At 36.6% G+C, this 23,109-nt stretch overlaps 1 protein-coding gene across 2 annotated transcripts in view; it reads right to left on the bottom strand.

Annotated features, from left to right (window-relative positions):
• Positions 1-23,109, bottom strand: part of Mctp1 (multiple C2 and transmembrane domain containing 1) — a 531,756-nt gene that overhangs the window by 49,584 nt on the left and 459,063 nt on the right. The gene's annotated exons all lie outside the window — the stretch shown is intronic.

Genomic DNA, 23,109 nt, shown 5'->3' with positions numbered 1-23,109 from the left:
CATAACAACAATGATGCTACTACTACTACTATTATACTTATGAAATTCTTAACCTATGCCAGCCCTTGTTCAAATCTTTATATCTATTTATCATTTAATCCTAATAAAAGCATACTGAGGTAGGAACTATTATTAACCTCACTTTACAAATGGGGAAACTAGGGGCTATGGTTGTGGCTCAGTGGTAGAGGGCTTGTCTAACATGTGTGAGGTCCTGGGTTTGATTCTCAGCACCACATAAAAATAAATAAATAAAGATATTATGTCCAACTACAATAAAAAAATAAATATTAAAAAAATGGAGAAACTGAGGCCAGAGCCCAGGTTCAGGACTACGACCACCCCACCAACTGACAGACCCACGCTGGAGCCCAGGCTGAGGCCTAGGACCACCCCACTTAAAGAACCAAAGACAAGATTAGTCCCAGGACCATGCCCACCAACAGGCAGATCTACCTGGAACCCAGGCCTACCCCCACCTCCATCTTGGGACACTGCAGCCACCACTATAGCCCTCTCCATGCAGTAGCTTCCACCTTGGAACAACAGATAGGACCAGGAAGCAACTGCATCTCCAAACAGACAGCCCACCCTTTCACTCCCATCTCTGAAAGTGGTTGCATCCATCTTGGGACACCCCCAATGCTATCTCTGCTATCTTGAGTTATGTCCTCTATTGCCACCACCACATTTAGTTACAGTAGCATTTATCATGGAACGGTGGCTGGGGTCTAGAAGCCCAACATCAAGGTGAGAGAGAGGTAATCTGCAGGGACACTATAAGATTACAGGGTAGAAACTGTAATATCTCAGATCCACACTGCAAGAAAAGAAGACACATAGACAACATGAAAAAAACAAGGGAGGAAAGTGCCCCAAACAAACCAAGATACTACAATAACAGAATCCATGGATAGCACAGTTGATGAAATGTCAGAGGAGTTCAGAATGCACATAATTAAAATGATCTATGAATTAAAAAATGACCTAAATGAGCAAATACAGGCAAAAATTAATCACTCCCATAAAGGGATAAGGGAGCAAATAGGAACTATTGATCACACCAAGAAAGGGATAAAGAAGCAAATACACATAGCAAAATACTACTTCAAGAAAGAGAGATTCTGGGGAAAAAAAAGAAAGAAAAGAAAAAGAAAACCAATCAGAGATCACTTGGACGACAGAATGCCAGATAATGAAGACAAAATATACAATCATGAAAATAAGTTGACCACACAGTGAAGAGGGTAAGAAACCATGAACAGAACATCCAAGAATTATGGAATAACATCAAAAGACCCAATCTAAGATTTATTGGGATAGAGGAAGGCACAGAGATTCAAACGTAAAGGAATGCACAATCTCTTCAATAAAATAATGTTTAGAAAATTTCCCAAATATGAAGAATGCATTGGAAAATCAAATACAAGAGGCTTACAGGACACCAAATGTACACAATTATAACAAATCTACACATTATAATGAAAATGCCTAGCATAAAGAGTAAGAATAGAATTTTAGAAACCACAAGGGAAAGAAATCAGATTACATATAGGGGGAAATCAATTAGGATCTCTGCAGATTTTTCAACTCAGACCCTGGAAGCCAAAAGATCCTGGAATAACATATTCAAAGCTCTGAAAGAAAATGGATGCCAACCAAGACTCTTATATCCAGCAAAATTAAGCTTTAGATTTGATGATGAAATAAAATCCTTCCATGATTAAGAAAAGTTAAAAAAATTTACAACTAGAAAGCCTGCACTACAGAACATCCTCAGCAAAATATTCTATGAGGAGGAAATGAAAAACAACAATAAAATCAGCAAAGGCAGCTATTACACTAAAGGAAATACTAATCAAAAGAGAAACCAAGTCAAGTTAAATACCAAAAATAAACAAAAATGACCTGAAATACAAATCATGTCTCAATAAATCCCTGAATGCTAATGGCCTAGACTCAGAAATCAAAAGACAAAGACTGGCAGATTGGATTAGAAAAAGAAAAGACCAACAATATGCTGCCTTCAAGAGACTCATCTCAGAGGAAAAGACTTCTACAGACTGAAGGTGAAAGGTTGGGAAAAAACATATCACTCACATGGACTGTGGAAAGAAGCAGGGGTTTCCATCCTCATATCAAATAAAGTAGACTTTAAGCCAAAGTTAATCAAAAGGGATAAAGAAGCACACTTCATACTGCTTAAGGGAACCATGCATCAACAAGACATAACAATTATAAATATATATGCCCCAAACAATGGAGCATCTACCTTCATCAAACAAACTCTACTTAAGTTCAAATAGACCACAACACAAAAATTCCGGGTGAATTTAACACACCTTTTTCACCACTGGATAGATCTTCCAAACAAAAGCTAAACAAAGAAACTATAGAACTCAATAATACAATCAATAATTTAGAATTAACAGACACATATAGAATATTTCATTCATCAACAAGTGAATACACTTTCTTCTCAGCAGCACATGAATAATTCTCTAAAAAAGACTTTGTAGACCATGTTACAAAGCAACTTTTAACAAATACAAAAAAGTAGAGTTACTACCCTGCATTCTATCAGATCATAATGGAATAAAATTAGAAATCAATGATAAAATTTAAAAAAAGAAGCAACTCCCACACCTGGAGACTAAATAACATGCTATTGAATGAACAATGGGTTGCAGAAGACATCAAAGAAGAGATTAAAAAATTCTTAGAGGGAAATGAGAACACTGATACAACATAGCAAAATCTCTGGGACACTATGAAGGCAGTACTAAGGGGAAAGTTCATTGAATAGAGTTCATTCCTTAAAAGAAGAAAAAGTCAACAAATAAATGACCTAACATTACATCTCAAAGCCCTAGAAAAAGAAAAACAAACCAATACAAAAGCAGTAGAAGACATGAAATAATTAAAATCAGAACTGAAATCAATGAAATTGAAACAAAAGAAACAAATGAAAAAATTGACAAAACAAAAAGTTGGTTCTGTGAAAAAATAAATAAAATTGATAAACCCTTAGCCATGCTGATGAAGAGGAGCGAGAAAACTCAAATTACTAACATCTGTGATGAAAAAGGAAATATCTCGATGAACACTACAGAAATACAGAAGATAATCAGAAATTATTTAAAAAATTTTTACTCCAATAATATAGAAAATATCAAAGGCATCAGCAAATTTCTAGAGTCATATGATTTGCCCAAAATGAATCAGGATGATATACAAAATTTAAACAGATCAATTTCAAGCAATGAAATAGAAGATGCCATTAGAAGCCTACCAATCAAGAAAAGCCCAGGACCAGATGGATACACAGCCAAGTTCTACAAGACCATTAAAGAAGAACTAATACCAATACTCCTCAAATTACTTCATGAAACAGAGAGAACACTTCCAAACTCATTCTACGAGGCCAATGTCACCCTGATTCCAAAACCTGACAAATACACATCAAAGAAAGAAAACTTCAGACTGATATCTCTAATGAACATAGATGCAAAAATTCTCAATAAGATTCTGGCAAATTGAATACAAAACCATAGAAAAAAATAGTGCACCATGATCAAGTGGGGTTCATCTCAGGGATGCAACATTGGTTCAACATACAGAAATGAATAAATATAATTTATCACATCAACAGACTTAAAGATAAGAATCATATTATCATCTCAATAGATGCAGAAAAAGCATTTGACAAAATACAGCACCCTTCATGTTCAAAACAGTGGAAAAACTAAGGATAACAGAAATATATCTCAACATTGTAAAAGCTATCTATGCTAAGCCCCAGGCCAACATCATTCTTAATGGAGAAAATTTGAAAGCATTCCCTCTAAAAACTGGAACAAAACAGGTATGTCCCTTTTCACCACTTCTATTTAACAGAATTATTGAAACTCTAGCCAGACCAATTATACAGACAAAAGAAATTAAAGGGATACAGATAGGAAAATAAAAACTCAAACTATCAGTATTTGCCAACAACATGATTCTATATCTAGAGGATCCAAAACATTCCACCAGAAAACTTCTAGAACTAATAAATGAATTCAGCAAAGTAGCAGGGTATAAAATCAACACCCACAAATTAAAGGCATTTCTGTACATAAGTGACAAATATTCTGAAAGAGAAACTAAGAAAACCATCCCATTTATAAAAGAAAATAACTTAGGAATCAACTTAATGAAAGAGGTGAAAGACCTCTACAATGAAAATTACAGAACACTAAAGAAAGAAATTAAAGAAGACCTTAGAAGATGGAAAGATCTCCCTTGTTCTTGGATAAGCAGAATTAATACTGTCACAATGACCATACTACCAAAAAGACTATACAGATTTAATGCAATCCCAATCAAAATTCCAATGACATTCCTCATAGAAATAAAAAAGCAGTCATGAAATTCATCTGGAAAAATAAGAGACCCAGAATAGACAAAGCAATCATTAGCAGGAAGAGTAAAGCAGGTGGCATCACTATACCAGACCTTAAACTATACTACAGAGCAATAGAAAAAATTTTATGGTATTGACACCAAAATAATCTGGTAGACCAATGGTACAGAATAGAGGACATAGAGACAAACTCACATAAATACAGATATCTCATACTAGACAAAGACATATATTGGAGAAAAGATAGCCTCTATAACACATGGTGCTGGGAAAACTGAAAATCCATATGCAGCAAAATGAAATTAAGCCCCTATCTCTCACTGTGCACAAAACTCAACTCAAAGTGGATCAAGGACCTAGGAATTGAACCAGAGACCCTGCACCTAATAGAAGAAAAGTAGGCCCAAATCTTTATCATCTTGGGTTAGGCCCCAACTTCCTTAATAAGACTCCTATAGCTCAAGAAATAGAATCAAGAATCAATAAATGGGATGGATTCAAACTGAAAAGCTTCTTCTCAGCAAAAGAAACAATCAGTAAAGTGAATAGAGAGCCCAAAGAATGGGAGCAAATTTTATCACACATACATCAGACAGAGCACCAATCTCTAGGATATATAAATAACTCAAAAAACTTAACACTAAAAAGACAAACAACCCAATCAGTAAATGGGCCAAGGAACTGAACAGACACTTTTCAGAAGATGATATACAATCCATCAACAAACATATGAAAACATGTTTAACATCTCTAGCAATTAGAGAAATGCAAATCAAAACTACCCTAAGATTTCATCTCCCTCCAGTCAGAATGGCAACTATTAAAAATACAAACAACAATCAGTGTTGGTGAGGATGTGGGGGAAAAGGCACAATCATACATTGCTGGTGGTACTGCAAATTGGTGCAACCAATATAGAAAGCAGTATGGAGATTCCATGGAAAACTTGGAATGGATCCACCATTTGACCCAGCTATTCCACTCCTAGGTTTATACACCAAAGACTTAAAAACAGCATACGTACTACAGTGACATAGCCACATCAATGTTTATAGCAGCACAATTCACAATAGATAAATTGTGGAACCAATCTAGATGTTCTCCACTAAATGAATAGATAAAGAAACTCTGGCATATATACACAATGAAATATTATTCAGCATTAAAAGACAATACAATCATGGCTTTTGCAGGCAAATGGATGAAGTTGGAGAATATTATGCTAAGTGAAGTTCGGCAATCCCCCAAAACCAAAGGCTGAATGTTTTCTCTGATATGTGGATGCTGATCCATAATGGGGATGGGGGGTGAGCAGGAGAGAAACGGAGGAACTTTAGATAGGGCAAAGGGGAGAGAGAGGAAGAGAGAGGTATGAGGGTAGGAAAGACGGTGGAATGAGATGGACATCATTACCCCAAGTACATGTATGAAGACATGAATGGTGTGACTCTACTTTGTGAACAACCACAGAAATGAAAAATTGTGCTTTATATGTGTACTATGAATTGAAATTCATTCTGCAGTTATGTATAACAAATTAGAATAAATAGATAAATTTAAAATAAAATAATGGAGAAACTGAGGTACAGAGGTCAAATTCCTTGTTCAACCTCACACAGCCTGGTTAAAGAACAAATATCCTTTTCTACTATGCTATATTGCCTCAAGAACTCTTTAGCATTTCTGATTGCTGGCAGAATTTTTAAGATGTATTATAGTGTGAGTGGCTGGAAAGTGGCTACTTTGAGGTCCTGGGGATTTGAAACTGGATGATGGTTTTTGAAAATGGAGAGTGACTGACAAGAGACACTAGAGTTCTGTGAGAACAAGAACTACACTCAACTCTTGTCATCTGTAGCACCACAAGCAGAGCTGAATTTCAGAGTGGTGAATGGGGATAGGAATTAATTATTTTCATATGTGTGTGTGTGTGTGTGTGTGTGTGTGTGTGTGAAAGTTCCTTTTTTCACCATACTGGCAATGGTAGATGCAATTACACTTATGGGAGGTGTAAATATCAGAGAGAAGTACAGAAAGATATTGGCAAAATGTAGATAATTTGACAGCCAATTTTCTCTTGCGAAGTAATAGCCAGCATATAACATGACTGGTTTGCACAGTTATGGGACTCTGATTTGCTATTTTTCCATTCATACATATCTTTCCATTCATGGAATAGTCAGATGCTTACTTTTATGTAACATTGTGTATAATATATATTATAATACTTAGTTCTGGTCACCTGAATTTTTTTGTGGCGTCAAGGCATATGAAAATGAAATAAACTCATAAGTTAATAAATACCATATAAATGTCATAAAGCAATATGGCATAAAGGTTTAAAGTATGGGCCTCAGAATCTAGGTAGAAATTCCAGCCTTTTGTGACCTTGGATAAGTTAGTTTGTTTTCACATATAAAATGTGGATGATAGAACATACTTAATTGAGTTGTTATGAAGAAGAAATGAGAATAATACAGTGCCTGGCACATAATTACACACATATTCACTGAAAAACTAGAAGGGAGAAAATTATGAATGTCAGCTGAGTGGAGCAAATACATTATTATGTGTTCTGAAAAGGGGCTCCCTATTGGCTAAACAGTACATTGAGTGGCAGGGTTAGATTCTGATTCTTAAAGAATGAATGAATCTTAGAGCATTTTATATAGATAGCAAAGTAGAATTTGACAGAATATAAGAGGAAGGTATAAAGTAAAAAAAAAAGAAATATTACTATAGCAAATTATACAGAATTCTGATTACAAATTAGAGAGAGAACCATAAAAGATGATTTGAGTTTTTGAGTATTCATTAGCAATGTGATACTCTTGGTAGAAATCCATTAGCCATGGAAGGAAGCAAGTGTTAGAGGAAGAAAATAAACTCAAGTTGTAATGTATTGAGTTTGAGGTTATAGTGAGACAATTTTCAATAGCCAAGAGGGTGGAAAGAGGCAGCAGACTGGGATGAAAGGGAAAACTGGAAAGTCACAGCTCCTTTAAATATGTCAAAATATACTCTACTGTCATGAATAACAAAAAAGAGGTTTTATTTCTCTTTATATCCATCAGGACATCTAGCATAGTGTTATCAACACCCCACGTGCATAACACTTGTTACACTGAGGAATAAATAAGGAATAAAAGCTTTTGGTGTTATCATCCCTAAGGCAGTATTTAAAATTGTGGGCACAAATTAGTCTCTAAGCAAGAACAAAATTTGGAGGTACACAGACACTGGAGACCAAAGAAGGAACTTAAACACAAGTGCACAGGGAAATAAAGGACGGTCCAGGGGTCATGGGGCACATGCACTAGAAAATAGGCCCAATCAAAGTAACTAATGTTTTCAGGGAACAAAGTTTAGCAAACTGCTACAAATGGAGTTCACAGAAGAAATGATTAGGATTAAACAGAAGTGGGGAGTAGATGAAGGCAACAGATGTAGGGTATGTCTGAGATTGATGATGAATGAAGGAAAAGAAAACTCTTTATATCCTTTTCTAAAAATGTGTCAGTACATGATGCACAGAATTGACATTTGTCATAGGTACTTATGCATACATAAATGGCACACATGTATGAATATGTGAACAAACGAACAAATTGCATTAGTCATTTGTATTGAAGATAAGAAAAATACCATATCTTGATTTCTTTTTTCATAATTAGAAAATTTCCCCCTTCATTTCTGTACTCTGGGTATGTGAATAGATGCAAAGGTACTTGAAGGTGACAGATGATCAATGTTAAAAACTGATCTCTTTCTAACATCTTACTCTTTTACCTGATGTTATGAAAAATGACTCACACCATAAGTTATATCACAATTTAGATTGTGGGAAGGTGAATAATACAGAAATACAGAAATTTTTCATATCAATTATTGTTGCACTCCAGGTGACTGCCCTCTGGATAGTTTCTTTTATTAAAACTAATTGTTTTGCATGTTTAGAAAATGCTCAATTTTTGTCATCATGAAGAAGAATCTGTACAATATCATGGTAACATAAAAAGCAAACATGACTTGTGGAAATAGGAAAAAACCCTTAAAATCAGTAAGCATCTATTTGCTTTTCCCTATATAAATTAAAAACAGATATCAACAAAATATTTTAGCTTTAGGATTTGTCTATAAAATCATGCTTAGTGGATAAAACTCACACTTGATACATTCAACTCTGTGTGCATTTTCAAGGAGAATTATTCGATCCTCAAAACCTGACCTAATGAAGGCCTTCATGCAAGCAGTGAGTGAAAAAATCCTCAAACAACATAAAAACGCATAGATATGTGGCCAACTAGGGACAAATGTTGATGGGATTATCACCAGATCTCAGAAGACAAGGCCTATCTATCAAACATGCCTACCATAAGCTTTGATTCCACTAATTCCCTGAGAAAAGACATCAGGTAGACTTCTGGATACCAGGTGTGTAAACATTCAGAAATTCTGATATTACGATATCTCCCATGTACAAAACCCGAACAGAACCCCACCAGATGCAGAATCTAGTTTCCACTGGGAATGCTACCTACCCTTTAACTATTGGTGTCATTATTTAAATGTTTAATGTAGGAGAAACCGAAGTCCAAAAAAGAACATGCCTGCACTTAATTTCAAGTGACAGCTAATACAGTGCATTAAAGGTGTAAGACTATACACATGGTAGTTATATATAAATAGTAACATTAAAAGGGGTTACAACATCCCTAAGACATCCTAAGTCTAAAACACTTAAAAAGCACATTTGCAGTACAACTTATCTTAAATTATTTTAATTGGTTTCAAGATGACTTCAGATTAGTGATGGGCTTTGACTTTTTTTCTGATTGTAAAAGAGAAACAGATGAATGCTTTTTAGGCAGGCTAATATCATTCCCAGGTAGGCTACCACATAACCTGTGTTACTTAAATGCCATTAACTATTAATGAATGTTATTTTCACCTAAGTGTTTTATGTAAATTTTGTTTTCCTACAGTTGTTAGTTCTAATAAATATAGCTAATACAAATGTCTTTTGTTCTTTCTTAGCATTCATTATCAAGCAACTTTTTCACAGAGGAAAAAAAAAGTAGTGGCAGAGAATGCTTAGCAACCATTTTACTGTTGGTTTTTTTTCCCCACTGTATGAAAAATAGCCCAGTTATATTCTTTAGCTCAATTGCTTACAAATAACTTATCTGAGAAAAAAATCAAGTGAATCTGTCGGTTGTGGAAGTTTATTTTTCCATGTGTTATCTAGAGATAAGCCAGCCTATACTATTAGATTTCCACTGACATAATTGTGCATGAATTCTGATCTGATTTGGTATTATGTGGTGCAAAAGGTGACACATTTTCTCTAATATACCCCATTAGAAGGGAAAGAAATTGCCGAAGTATGAAATCTGAGGACCTTGATACAGAAACTGTGTGACTTTGAGGTTAGTTAAATGGGAGAAAAGAACTTGTTCAACTACCCCAGGCACTAAAGATTGTGACAAGCAAACCTACCAGCTGGGGTAGTTACTCTGTTGGATAATCAATAAAATCTTACATTATCAGCTTGCCCCAGCTGTATATTCGTTTATCACATTGCCTCCTATGACTCCAAAATATTCAAGTGCGGAATCACAAAGAGAATATAGATACTGTCCTCATTCCCAAACTATTGCTGATCAGAATACGTGGCTGAGATAACAGAACTAAGAAATGGCATCTGTGTGCATAACATGTGGAATATTGATTTTAACATCCACATAATGCTACCTCACTACCACAGAGAAACATTAGCTCCAGAGATATAGAAAAAAGGGTCTTGACCAAGCTACTTATGGTTCTTACAAAAAATTTTTTCAGAGATACTAGTGAGAAACATCCTTGGGAAAAAACTAGTACAATGCCAGATATGAAGTGTTTATAATCTCCAATTACATTTTCTAAAAAGTAGAAACTATTATGTTTTAAGAACTATTCTGCAATCTCCTTTCTCAGTAGACTTTTCATTTTTGGCAGCCAGTCCTGGCAGGTAAAGCCCAATTTCTAGAACACAATCTATTGGCATTTTGTTCTCCTTTATAAGTGGAGGACAGTGAATGTTTATTATGATTCATACAGGAATTTTGTAGGGTTCTTTGCAACTCCTTCCTAATTCTCAACAAACCTCAAGGGTCAGTTTAGCTGAAAGGTGAAAATTTTGGATGAAGTCCTTATCTACAACCTAGACAAAGAAAGAATTGGGAAGTACTTTTGTATTTAAATGGAGAAATAGTGAATGACAACAATCCTTTGTTGCTTCTCATCTTCAGTATGTAAATCGTTATATATGTGTTTGCACACCACACACACACACCCACACACACCCACACGGACCTTCTTTGGTAATCTGAAGGTGCCATGTTTATTTTTGAAATAATCTAACCTACTTTGGATAAACAGTCTCCTGGTAGGCAATAGGTTTCATTATTTTTCCCATACTGGAGATGGAACCCAGGGGCACTTTGTCACTGAGCTACATTCCCAGTCCTTTTTATTTTTATTTTGAGATAGGGTCTTGCTAAGTTGCTGGCCTCAAACTTGCAGACCTCCTGCCTCTGCTTCCCAAATCCCTGAAATTACAGGTATGTACTAGGTTCCATATTCCTTGATGCTACATGATACATATTAGAAGTTTTTGTTCTTTGAAATTTTGGCTGATTTTGTTTTCCAAAGATGGACACACTATATCTCCCATATAAGACATAGGTTCTTATGCAATGTGATCTTGATATCACCTATCAATAGGTAGAACTGAGTTTCCCCCTCCTTGAATCTGGCTTGGTCTTGCTTGACTAGTAGAATGTGGTAACAGTGACAGTCTGAAACTTGCAGGTCTAGTTCACAAGCCTTGCAGCTCCCACTTGGGTCTCTTGAAACACTCGCTTTTTTATTTTCCCTCTCAGAACCAAGCTGCTGTGCTGCAAGAAGCCAACAACTGTCAGTCATCTGACTGAGCCACCTTAACTACCCAGTCTAGTCAAACTTTAGATGGCTACTACCCCAGACATCTGATAAGAACCACACAAAATTCAGCAAGATCTGCCTAGGTGAGCCCAGTCAACCCACTGAATAATGAAAGAATAATAAATTATTACTTTAGGTTACTAAGTTTTGGGAGAGTTATTGTAAAGGAAAAAATAGATGTTAGAGGAATAGACTAGTCTTTAAAGTTTTTTTTCTTCATTTGAGACTTTTGTTAGTGTGTTATGTGTCTCATAGGTTTCAGTTTTTCATCTATAAAACAGTAACAGCAGGGGCTGGGGCTGGGGTTGAGGCTCAGCAGTAGTGCACTTGCCTGGTATGTGTGAGGCACTGGGTTCCATTCTCAGCACCACATATAAATAAATAAAATAAAGGTCTATCAACAACTAAAAATAAAACTCAAAAAATAAAAGAAGAACAAAAATCAAAACAGTAACAGCAGTAACTGCTTCTCAACTGACCCAAGTTCTGCCAGCATCAAATTGTCCTCATTGACTATTAGATCAAAGTCAGACTATCCATGGTTATTATATTCCTTCTGAATCAACTTTTGAGGCAATAAAATTATTTAGCCTCTTTTTATACTACCCTTCATGTCTCCACATTGGGCCTGTGCTTACTGAATAGGTAAAAGACCTTGGGTGTGACCTGCTGCCATCATTCCTCCAGATGTCATTCCCAGTGCCAGGGAACAGAGGTAGATGGGACTTTCTGTTTATATTCAGCAAAACAGGCTATGGACATACAAACTACATATCAAGTGGCCTAGGTGTCATAAGTCAACAGGCTTTGCTACATATCTGGGTAGGCAAATTAATTAGAGGATTTCATTTCTTATCTCAGAACATGAATAATGTTAGGAAACACCAGATGTATTTCCTAATTCCTCAGCTTCTTCTCTATTGGACAAGTTAACTTGTTTGGTAGGCTTAACTGCTGTCCCATGATCTGGTGTCTAATCTTAGCTACTTCCACACTAGCCAGGCTAATCTTCCTGTTACTGGAACAAGGGAATGACACCTGATATGCCAATGTGTAAAGTTCTTGTTAATATTGAAAAGGTAAGAAAGGAAAGTACTTTGAAATAAGAATGGGCTGTACAAATACATCTCAGCTGGATAACTCAGCCAACCACAATCCTAAAATTTACCTTACTCACTTCAATATAATTTTTAAAATAATCTTAGACTTAGTATTAAAAATATCTCTCAAATAAGTTTCTATTATCACTATTACTGTTTAAAGATGCCTTTATTTTTTTTATCAGAGCTATTTTAGTGCCTCCTAGCATATTTCCCTACTTCAAGTCTCATTTCCTTCTTATTCCATCCTCTGTCTGGTTGCCATGGTTCTTTATAGAAATGAGCACTTATTTTTTGGCTGATAATAATTGTGCACCTTTGTGGGGTACTGTGTGATGTTCTGGAACATTTTTACATCATCTATTGATTAACTCAGGACACTTCATCTCAAGTATTCATATTACTTTGTGAGAACATTCAGGATCTTTCTTCTAGTTATTTTGAATGATATAATACTGTTAACTACAATCACCCTCTGTGTAACGGAACACTAGAACTTATTCCTTCTATCTGACTGAGAGGGTAGGAGACATGGGGAATGGAAAGGTGTTGGTTAATGGGCAAAAGTTCTCTATCTAAAACACAACTTCATCATGAAAATTCACACTTTGAAACTGTACTGCTTTTGATTCCATTTCTTATTACTTTGAGAATATCATCCAAACTCAGATGATGGCTAAAAGTTTCATGAGCTTAAATTTACATTTCCAGTGTCATTTTCTTCTACCTCATCAGCAGCACTCTATGTTCCTACTATACTACACAGTCCTTGATTTTATGCCACCCTTCCTGGTACATGCTCATTCACACTTCAAGACCCAAACTGAATGCCACTTCCTTTGTGGAACATTTGCTGACAATTCTGAGATGATGGTTACCCTCCTGTTTTCTCACCAAAATTGTTCATAACTTTCTTAACATTTTCCTTGTTGTATTATAATCATTGGCTTATATAACCAAGGGCCCCATCAGCTAGAGACTTCTGAAAAGCTCATGTTGTGTCATATTGTCTTTGTCTGCCCAGTGTCTTGTCCCTCAACATGTGTTTATGGAATGAAGTATCATTTTTCAATGGGACATACACAATAACAAAATAGTTCAACCTTTACCTGAGATTGGGCTTCAAGGTGCAGGGGGTTTGGTAGGTATGTGAACTTAGGAAAGAAAAAATTTAAGTTCCTTTCTGAGAAATTGATTACTCTTGTAAAAAAAAAAAGAAAGACTGTTCTATGTCAAATGTAATATTAAATCACTGATTCACAGAGTGGCAGAGATAGGATGCTGGATCCATCAGCCTAGACAAAGTTTAGTTGCAAGAACCAAGACCTCAATATCTTAGAGACTTGTAGAACCAAAGAATTATTTTTTTTACACACACTATATGTCCATGAGTTGGCCTCATGTTATCTTTATTCCGGGACTCAGGTTGAAAGAGTGCCTTTCTGTGGACAGTTCCAGTATCATGGCAGAAAGAAAAGAGATGGAAGAGCCCAGGGTGGCCCTTAAAACCTTTTCTTGGAAGTGGCAGGTGTCAGCCAAAGTGAGTTGTGCAGCCAACACTGGTGGGCAAGAAATTATATTTTTAACATAATGCAATCTGCCATGGGTGCTACCAAAGGTAAGAAGACAATATTCAGGCTTCTAAAACAGCTTCTTGATGAGAATCTAAGAAAACACACTTGTCTCACACGAGTATAAGCCATGCATCTTTTTACTTTGAGTCTAGCTTAAGTTGGAAAACTTCAAAGAAAAATTAGTGCCATGAAGTTTTCATATCTATTGGTTTTATTGTAAGTATGCAATGTGATAAAACACAAACATTGCAGTACTTGTGTGGCAGAATTCTGCCCAATAGAAGCGTGGAATCAATTAATTGAAGAAGTACCTCAGACTGCCTACTCTGAAAATCTATTGGATATTGTGGAATTTTCACTTGTTATAAAATTGTCCCAATTTTTAGACAGGAACTTTATCTGGCTTAGGATTTACCCTTAAATAAGGAGTGGGTACTTATAATGAAGCATTTTTATGTGTTAACCCTATCACCAAGAAAAGTAACTCATATGCTGCTGGAAGTATTTGGTGAAGCACACATTTCTTGGAGTTTTATCTAATCACAGAATTTCTGACATTTCTTTAATATTTTTTTTTGCATGTAAGTTAATGAAAATAGATACCTCTATTTGTATAGCCAACTCCTGTTGGCAGGTTTTTACAATCCCGGAAGAATTCTTACTTTGTGAACTCCTTTTAGGATCTGCAGAGTCAATGTCTTTAACATGGTGAAGAATTTCTTTGCCAAACAAACTTTCAGGCAGAATAAAAATCTTGGCACTCTGGGCTCAGATGGAGCATCTGTGATGCTTGGCAACACATCTGGTTCTGCTGCTTTGGTGAAGAAACATTCTTCTCATCTCAACATGCAGTGGTGTCAGCCGGTGTCAACGACTCTGCCAGCAATCCTGAAAAAATCGTGTCTATTTCTCTGTATGTTGTCAACCTCCTGAGAGCCAGGGCTGACACACTGCTATTTCAAGAGTTTTTGTCAAGAAATGGGAGCAGAAAAGGAAGTTCACTGTTGCAATACAGAAGTTAACTAGCTTTGCAGAGGACTGTCTTGAAACATTTGATTGGCCTTCGAATAAAAGTTTCTTCGTTTTTAAGGCAAAGGAAATCCAGCTATCAGAATAAACTAACCAGAAAGAGTTCTATTCTTAGTTTAGCTTTATTTGATGGGTATTCTTGCCAAATTATTCAGGTAACTTTTTCTATTTCAATTACTTTAGCCCACCTGCCACTCTAGAAGAGCAGGTGGGCAGGGGGCACAAATATCTACCCAAATATTTCAAAATTGGAGAAGTGCTTCTGCAGAGTAGAATAAATGATGAAGTGACAAAGCTGTCAATTTGTTTAGAGGTATAAACCTGCCAGCAGCTAGAATCACAAAATAACTCTTAGAAAGCTAATTCTGCCTCAACTCTTAGAAACCTAATTCCACTGACCTTAACGTAGACACAAAAATATTTAATCCGTTTTTCAACCATGAAGCATTAAGGATGCAGACTTTTCAAAAGATGATCTCATTAATGTTTTATGAATTCAGAAAGAATTCTTGGGGAATTCTAGGAGAATTCTAGGACTCCTCATCTACTAAAGTTATAGCATATATTTGTTTGTTACTGTTTTCTTTTGCCAAATTGGTGTTTCCAGCACTTACTGCCATGAAACTGAAAGTCATAATCAAACAAATGTCAAAGATAACAAGCATATTGTTGCATCAAAGCCCTTCCATAATATCAAAATCAAGCCAAATATCAGTCTTTTTGTAGAAACTTTTGAATATAATTTTTTACTTTAAAAAATTTGAATTTATCTCAGGTGTTTGAGGAAATAGACATTAATGTCTTGAGGAAGATGGTGAGAGCAATAAAATATGACTTCATAAAGATACTTCAATTTCTAAAAAACAATTCCATTTCTATGTCAGCAAAAATGGTGTTAAAAAAGTGTGTTGGTTTAATTTCTTCTGGGGAGTAAGTCTGTAAATTTCTTAAGATTCTCAAAGGATTTATTATCTCTATAGGGTAAATAACCACTGCCCGGAAGTTTTGTAGGGTGAAACATTTTAAGGAATGGAATGAATGTTGTGAGGAAGTGACATTCTGTTGAAAATTGACGTTAACCATGATTTGCCATTACATTCACTAATTTAGAACACTGGCTCCTAAACAGGAAAGTATGCAACCATATCAGATGGGCAATATCCCTCTTCTCATTTTGGGGTGAATTTTTCTGAAATAAAAATTAAGACAATTTGGATAAAGATATTTGCTTTTTAGATGCTATTTTTACTTTCCATATTGAATGAAGAACTGTGTGGCCATATTTACGTAGAAGAATAGGACTAAGTTAGGAAGGAAAAAATAGGAGTTAACACTTGTGCTATCAAATAAAATGCTTTTGAAGCAGTATAGAAAATTCAGCTGGAAGGTACCTGTAATAGTTCACTATTGCTACTCTAGTGAATTACCATAAACCTAGTGGCTTAACATATATTTATTATCTTACAGTTCTGTAGTTAAGTCTAAAATGGGTCTCACTGGGCTAAAATCAAGATGTGAGCAGAGCTGCATTTCTTTCAAAGACTCTAGGGGAGAATCCTTTTCCTTGTGCTTTCTATCTTGTAGAAACTGCCCACATCGTCTTGGCTTGTGGCCTCCTTTTTCATCTTCAAAGCCAGCCATAGCAGTCCCTGGCCCCCCAACCTTGCTCCAGCCCATTTGTGTTTTATCGCTGCTGCAATGATCAGTCCTTGACCACCTTCTTCCCTCGAGGGTAACATCTACTCCTTCCACAGCTGCTTCTTGGTATCCAGGGTTTCCTTGTGCTCATTGAGCCTGTAGTGCAGGCGTGTGCTTTCTTTGGCAGCAGATTCTTCCTGCCTTGTAAAACACCCTCAGGTTTCCTGAGCCTGGCTAGTGACATTGAGAACAAAAGCAATGACTACAGACAAGCTCTCTTGGAGAGCTTGGACCCCCAGGCCGTCCATCACTTTAGCAACACGCAGCTGGGAGAGCCCCTTTCAGGTGGTCCAGCTGGTGCAGCAGCTCTTTCTTCTTCTTGCTACAAAGGTCTTAAGCTCTGATCTTGGCCATAGCTGCACAAGTAGCCATCAGCTGCCAGCTGCTCTGAATGCCCCCCTCCTCTTAAAGACACAAATGATTATATGGGCCCACTCAGATAATCTAGGATAATCACCCTGTTTTAAGGTCAGCTAATAAGTAACCTCATCCTATCTACTGCCTTAATTCCTCTTTTTCATGCTGTGTTATACATTCACAGGCTCCAGGGATTAGGACATGAACATTTTTAGTCTCATTCCACCTATAACACATCTCTTAAGATAACTGAGTGTGCAGAACAATGAGAAGTAGAGGAAATGCAGAATTAAACATATCCCAGCTGGAATGGGAGTTTTCTTATCATACCACCTAAATACTTATTCAAGATCTTGTCTGAGTCTGTGTATGGTGGTCCGCATCTGTGATTCCAGCTACTTGGGAGACTGAGGTAGGAGGATAGCAAGTTCAAGCCTTGGCAACTTAGCCAGACCCCGTCTTAAAAATAAAGGAGGGGGCTGGGGATGTGGCTCAAGCGGTAGCGCGCTTGCCTGGCATGCGTGCGGCCCAGGTTCGATCCTCAGCACCACATACAAACAAAGATGTTGTGTCCGCTGAAAGCTAAAAAATAAAATATTAATTCACTCTCTCTCTTTAAGAAAATAAATAAATAAATAAAGGAGGTAGGAATTGTCCCTTTATACTTCTAAGTTGTGCTTATTTATTGTAGAGTGCCCCTGGGTTTAATCCCTAGCACCATCAAAACAACAAGAACAAACAATGGTGGAACTGCAAATTGGTGCAACCACTCTGGAAAGCAGTAGGGAGATTCCTCAAAGAAAATAGGAATGTATCCATCTTTGACCCGATTATTACTCTTCCTGGTATATACCCAAAGGATTTAAAAATCAGCTTACTACAGTGACACAGACACATAGCAGCAAAATTCACAATAGCTAAGCTATAGAGCCAAACTAGGTGCCCTTCAATGTCTGAAGCAATTTGCCTCCATACTCCACCCCATGCCCCAGGAAGCCTGGGCTAAAGGAAAGATAAAGATGCCACATTTGAAGTCAGGAAATCTGGGTCTCAGTTATTCTGTCATTTATTGTCTGTGTCACCTGTGATACTCATTTTGGCTGAACAAGCTTCCCCTTGTTTTTATTTTATCTGTGATGCTGAGGACTGAACTCAGTGCCTTACACATTCTAGATAAGTGCTTTACCACTGAGCTACACCCCTGGCCCCCAGGTGCCTTATTTTAAAACAAGGTGGTTGAATTGGATTATATCTTGGGCCCCTCTATTTTTATTATCCCTATGATTTGGGGTGAAGTAGAGAGTTTCTACAAACTTAAAATCAGTAGGCTGTTAGCCCAGTGGGCTTAAGCACCACCAAGTCCCCCAAAAAGGAATGGATACTTCCCCACCTTTTACTAATTTTATTCTTAATATTCTTTTCCAGATGGGAAAAAATGAGAGGATAGAAATGACCCCTCAGACTCTCTGCCCAGTCACCCCTGGCTTTAGATCAAAAGTGGATAAAAGCAAGTGGGATATATTGATTTTACCAGCAATACAACTACTGTGCACTTCAGCTTATCTCTCTGCAATGAGATGCTTCTATCCAATAAAAGAACATGTCTAGGCAGATTGGCTTTCCTCTTTTGTTTACTGTAGGAAGGAACACAGATGGTTCCATTTTCACCCTACAGCATGGGAAGGTCTATATGGTTGTGGTAGACAGAATTCTAAGATGGAGACCAAGATTCCCACCTCTTAGTCTATAAGTCATGTATAATCCCCTATTCTTATGTTTGGGGATGGGTTTAGGAGTATAATGTGTATAATGGGACAGTTACTCCCATGATTATGTTCCATAGCACAGCTGTCTTTAAGAAAGAGAGAAAGGCAGGTTATCACTGGGGTCTGGTCTAATCTGGTGAGCTAGCATCTTCTTGAAGGAGAGCTGAAGCATGGGAGAGATTCAACTCAACAAAGATTGTCCAAAGATAAATTTAAAGATAGAAGATCCCACAGAAATTGGCTAGGAGCAGAAAACAAGGGCTTTAGTTTTTCTACTGAATTCTACTAACAACCTAAATGAGTTTGGAAGTGAATTTTTCTCCAATAAGAACTCATTCTGTCATATTTTGAGGGGGAAAGCTTCAGCAGAGAGCCCAGTTGGCTGTGCCTGCACTTCTGACCTACTGAACCAAGATCTTAAAAATATAAGTGTTGCTTTACACCTCTAAGTTGTGCTCAGTTTTTATGCAGCTATAGAAAAATGGATAAACAAATAGTATTCCAGTTAAATATAATTAAAAAAAATTTTTAGGAAGTACTGTTTTTCTTGTTTGCTCTCTTTCTGCCTTTCTCCAAAGCCTTGATCCATTTCCTTATCATGCATCTTTTTTTTCACTGAATATAACTGTAAAATGCAATTTTGTCAGATTAAAATCTTCTCTCATATCACTTAGAATTATCTCTTTCTCCCCCCACCCCACAGTTGATTTAAGATTCAGAGATGTATGAATGTTGGGTACATTATATACATGTTTGGGCTGGAGAATCAAACCAGAAAACATAGACTTCAAGAATCAAAGCAAACAATCTGTATATTTTGAAGGAACTCAGATATGTTTCATTCATTGCATCTAGTTATCTTGAAACATAGTAACCTTGACATAACCGTTGAAAAAAAGGAGAAGCAATGTAAGCATAAATGCCTGAACATTTTAATATCTTTTATCAATAAACATTACTAGAATGCCATGCATTTGAATTCATGCTTTTCCTGAGGGAAACCTGCATTCTGTCTTCTCTTCCTGATGTTGCAGCTGGATCTTATTACAAGGGTGGGATGCACCATGGGAAGCATGCCTAAACTTTTTAAACTACAGAAGGCAGATCTTCGTTAATTAGAGGTCTAGATTATGCAGAATGAGCATTGTATTATTACATATAATGTGGAGAAAAACACTATTACATGACTGTTCTTAACTCCACCTAGGTAATTTAGTTCAGCCTTATTTTCTTAGATATTCTGTTAACCACAAAGGCAAGATTTGGTGTCAGGTCAAAAATCACATCAAACTGAGGCTTTGTTGTTTTGACTGAGAGAACGCTCTGTAACAAAGGGAACTGAATACACAGTATGATGTCTTTCTAACATTTAATTCAGAAAAAAAAAATGTCATCTCCAGCCCGGCTTAACGTAGAGCTAATAATGTACTATGCTATGTATGATGCAGATAAGTGAAAATATTAACAAGTAAATGCTTCATAACTAAGACTCACCATTTAAAATCCATATTCTCTTTGTTAAAATTGTGAAATTGGATTAAGAGAGAAGCCACCTAATTTTAGATTCAAACAAATGTGGACAATGGATTTTAGAATGAAGAATAAGTGTGTGGCCATCTGAATAATGATGAGATCTTTTAATAAAAAGGAAGAATTCAAGGAAAAATACTTAAAAGGTCATAATCTAGAAAAATTTCAAAATATGGAGATGCAGGTAAATCACAAGTTAGCTTTAACCAACTTCAACCAAAGCTTTCCCAGGTGCTAAAGTCAGCACTGAAGAAAAGCTATTACAAAGCAATTATGTGAAGTAATTGTAATCTTTGCTTCAACTTCTTATACCTGTGTCTTTGCCATGTATATAATTATGCTGAGGGAAAATACTCCAAGCTCAAATGAGATAAAGGACTTCAGTGTATGCCCGCATGGACCTTGTCAAGTAGCCAATGACTTGCCTTTCATTGTGAGTGACTAATATCAATGCTGGCTCTAAAGAAAGACACTTTTCATAATCGCCCAACAATCTGCTAAGTGAAAACATATGGATTGGCTTAGGCAAAGCCTGCCAGGGGTCTTTGCTGAATGGAAAACAGGTGCTCTCATTCTGGGCCACGTAATACCCCATTTACCCCCAAGTCCAAAGGTTATAGGACTAATAGCTGCCTCGTGGTAATCAGGGAAGCCAAGACACTGGCCCTGCTGAAACATCTGGGACATATTTTACATACTTGCAACATATGCTTCAGGTTCAATTAACATGAGGCTTTGGCACATTTATTAATCTTTTTTACTTTTATCCTATAAGAGGACCCACTGACCTGACCCCACTATTATACCATATGAGAAAACAGAGAAATAATGAGAGCTAGAGGTCAGTACCTGCTCGTATGGTGAAAAACACATTTGTTTTCTTATGAAATTCCATTACGCATGACTCTATACACAAACTTTAAATAGAGGAACCAATGAATTTTTTAAAGTAGGAAATTACTCTTCTCCCATTCAGACACACGGATAGCCAAGACTTAACAATGCAGGGCTGTGACAGCCAGTCAAGGGATGGAAGCCAGTAAATGGAAACTTGCAGGATCCTTTCACGTTTCCATTTCTTATGGTACAAAAACTTTACATTTTAGGATGTCCACTCTAGGATTCTTTCCTCAATTATGCAAGAACTTAAACATCTACTATAATTACTACATTTGATGTTTTTGAAATAAAATTTTAATGTTGATATTGAATTATGGTTGAGAAAAAGAAAACCTATATGATGTCCAAATAAGGAATGCATTTAGGAAAAAAAAATCAGCTCACATTTTTTTTCAGAAGGAAAACACCCTGTGTGTTGGCACCCGGTACAGAAGAATACAGCTGAATTCATGCAGTAAAATAAGCACTCACTTTCAATCAACTTTGGTAACTAGATCTGAAAATGTGTTAGAACCAGGGTGTCAATTCCAGACAACCATATACTAGATTACGATGGATGCTACTCCAGAGATTTGGAGTTGTTTTCCCACTCGCATGTTCCACTTGACATCTATGTTTTGGTGAGCTGGTTAACTAGGTGTGTATTTGTTTCCCAAGCCTAACATCCTCTCTGTTGAAAAAAAATGACCATAAAAAGAAAGATTAGAGGTGTAGAATATCAGCAAGCTGGCTAAAAATATATAGGGTGACTTCAAGCAGGGACATTGAAGTACTAGACTTCACCAAGGGTTTCCATTTATTAACATTTCTGGGGAAACGCCTGCTGCTGGGATGGATCTTTATGGTGGCTTTAATAATAAAGCAGCAACAAGCAAGGGGAAATGGCCATAAATGGATGGCAGCTCAGTGTTTATCAGCAGAGAAATGATGATTCAGAGCTGGCATGTTGAGTTAAAATACAATCTCTCTACAGCTCCACAACTGACCTTAACAATAAATCATATCATTTATTGCCAGAAGTGTGTGCTCATGTTATTTAACATTAAAAACAAGCACATATGTGTTTTTTGCAGGAAGAAGATTTTGTTAGTTTATGTTTGATGATGTTGCTAATAACTGAATGATGTACAGAAGGAAAATTTCACATAAAAGCTCTGTCAAAAATGTTTGAAATAGCATTAGAAGGGAGAAGAGGGGAAAAGCCCGCATGTGTGTGTTTATTTTCCTTTAAGCACTGAATATTATTCAGGAAAAGAGTCATTTGTGAAGTTAACTAATCCCTGTGATTTTTTTTTTTTGGACACCTCTAGTGCTTGCTTCCAAAACAAATTCTTGAGGACATACCTGTATATCTCTACTGGAACCAAAGGTCAAGGGCATAAATTGAGATACATTGTTTTTCTCCTTCAAAAAATTTCATTGCTTTACTATAACAGAAGTCAGATTCTGGTGAAGGTCAAAATCTGGCTTTATTTGCCAAACAATGTTCAAAGAAATAATGATATTCTCTCCCTGCCTCTGATTTCACCTTAAGACTTTGTAGATTTTAGGTCTAGAAATGACAGAGGTCATGATGTAACAAACGGCCATAGAAAGCTGTTCTTCCAATACCAGCCACAGCTGCAGTGGTGCAAGGTCGTTCTAATTCTTCCCCCTAGCTGTCCCCTCTCCCCAGGGGACAACCAATCCAAGCAGTCCTAGAAACTAGCTGTTATTTACTGTGGTCAGCCTCCCCAAGCCCACCAGCAATTGAAGTAGTAGCC

This window comes from Marmota flaviventris, chromosome 5 (assembly GCF_047511675.1).
Source record: "Marmota flaviventris isolate mMarFla1 chromosome 5, mMarFla1.hap1, whole genome shotgun sequence".
In the NCBI taxonomy this organism is placed as follows: Eukaryota; Metazoa; Chordata; class Mammalia; order Rodentia; family Sciuridae; genus Marmota; species Marmota flaviventris.
Note: the sequence above shows the minus strand (reverse complement) of the source record. Positions and strands in the feature narration are given on the sequence as shown.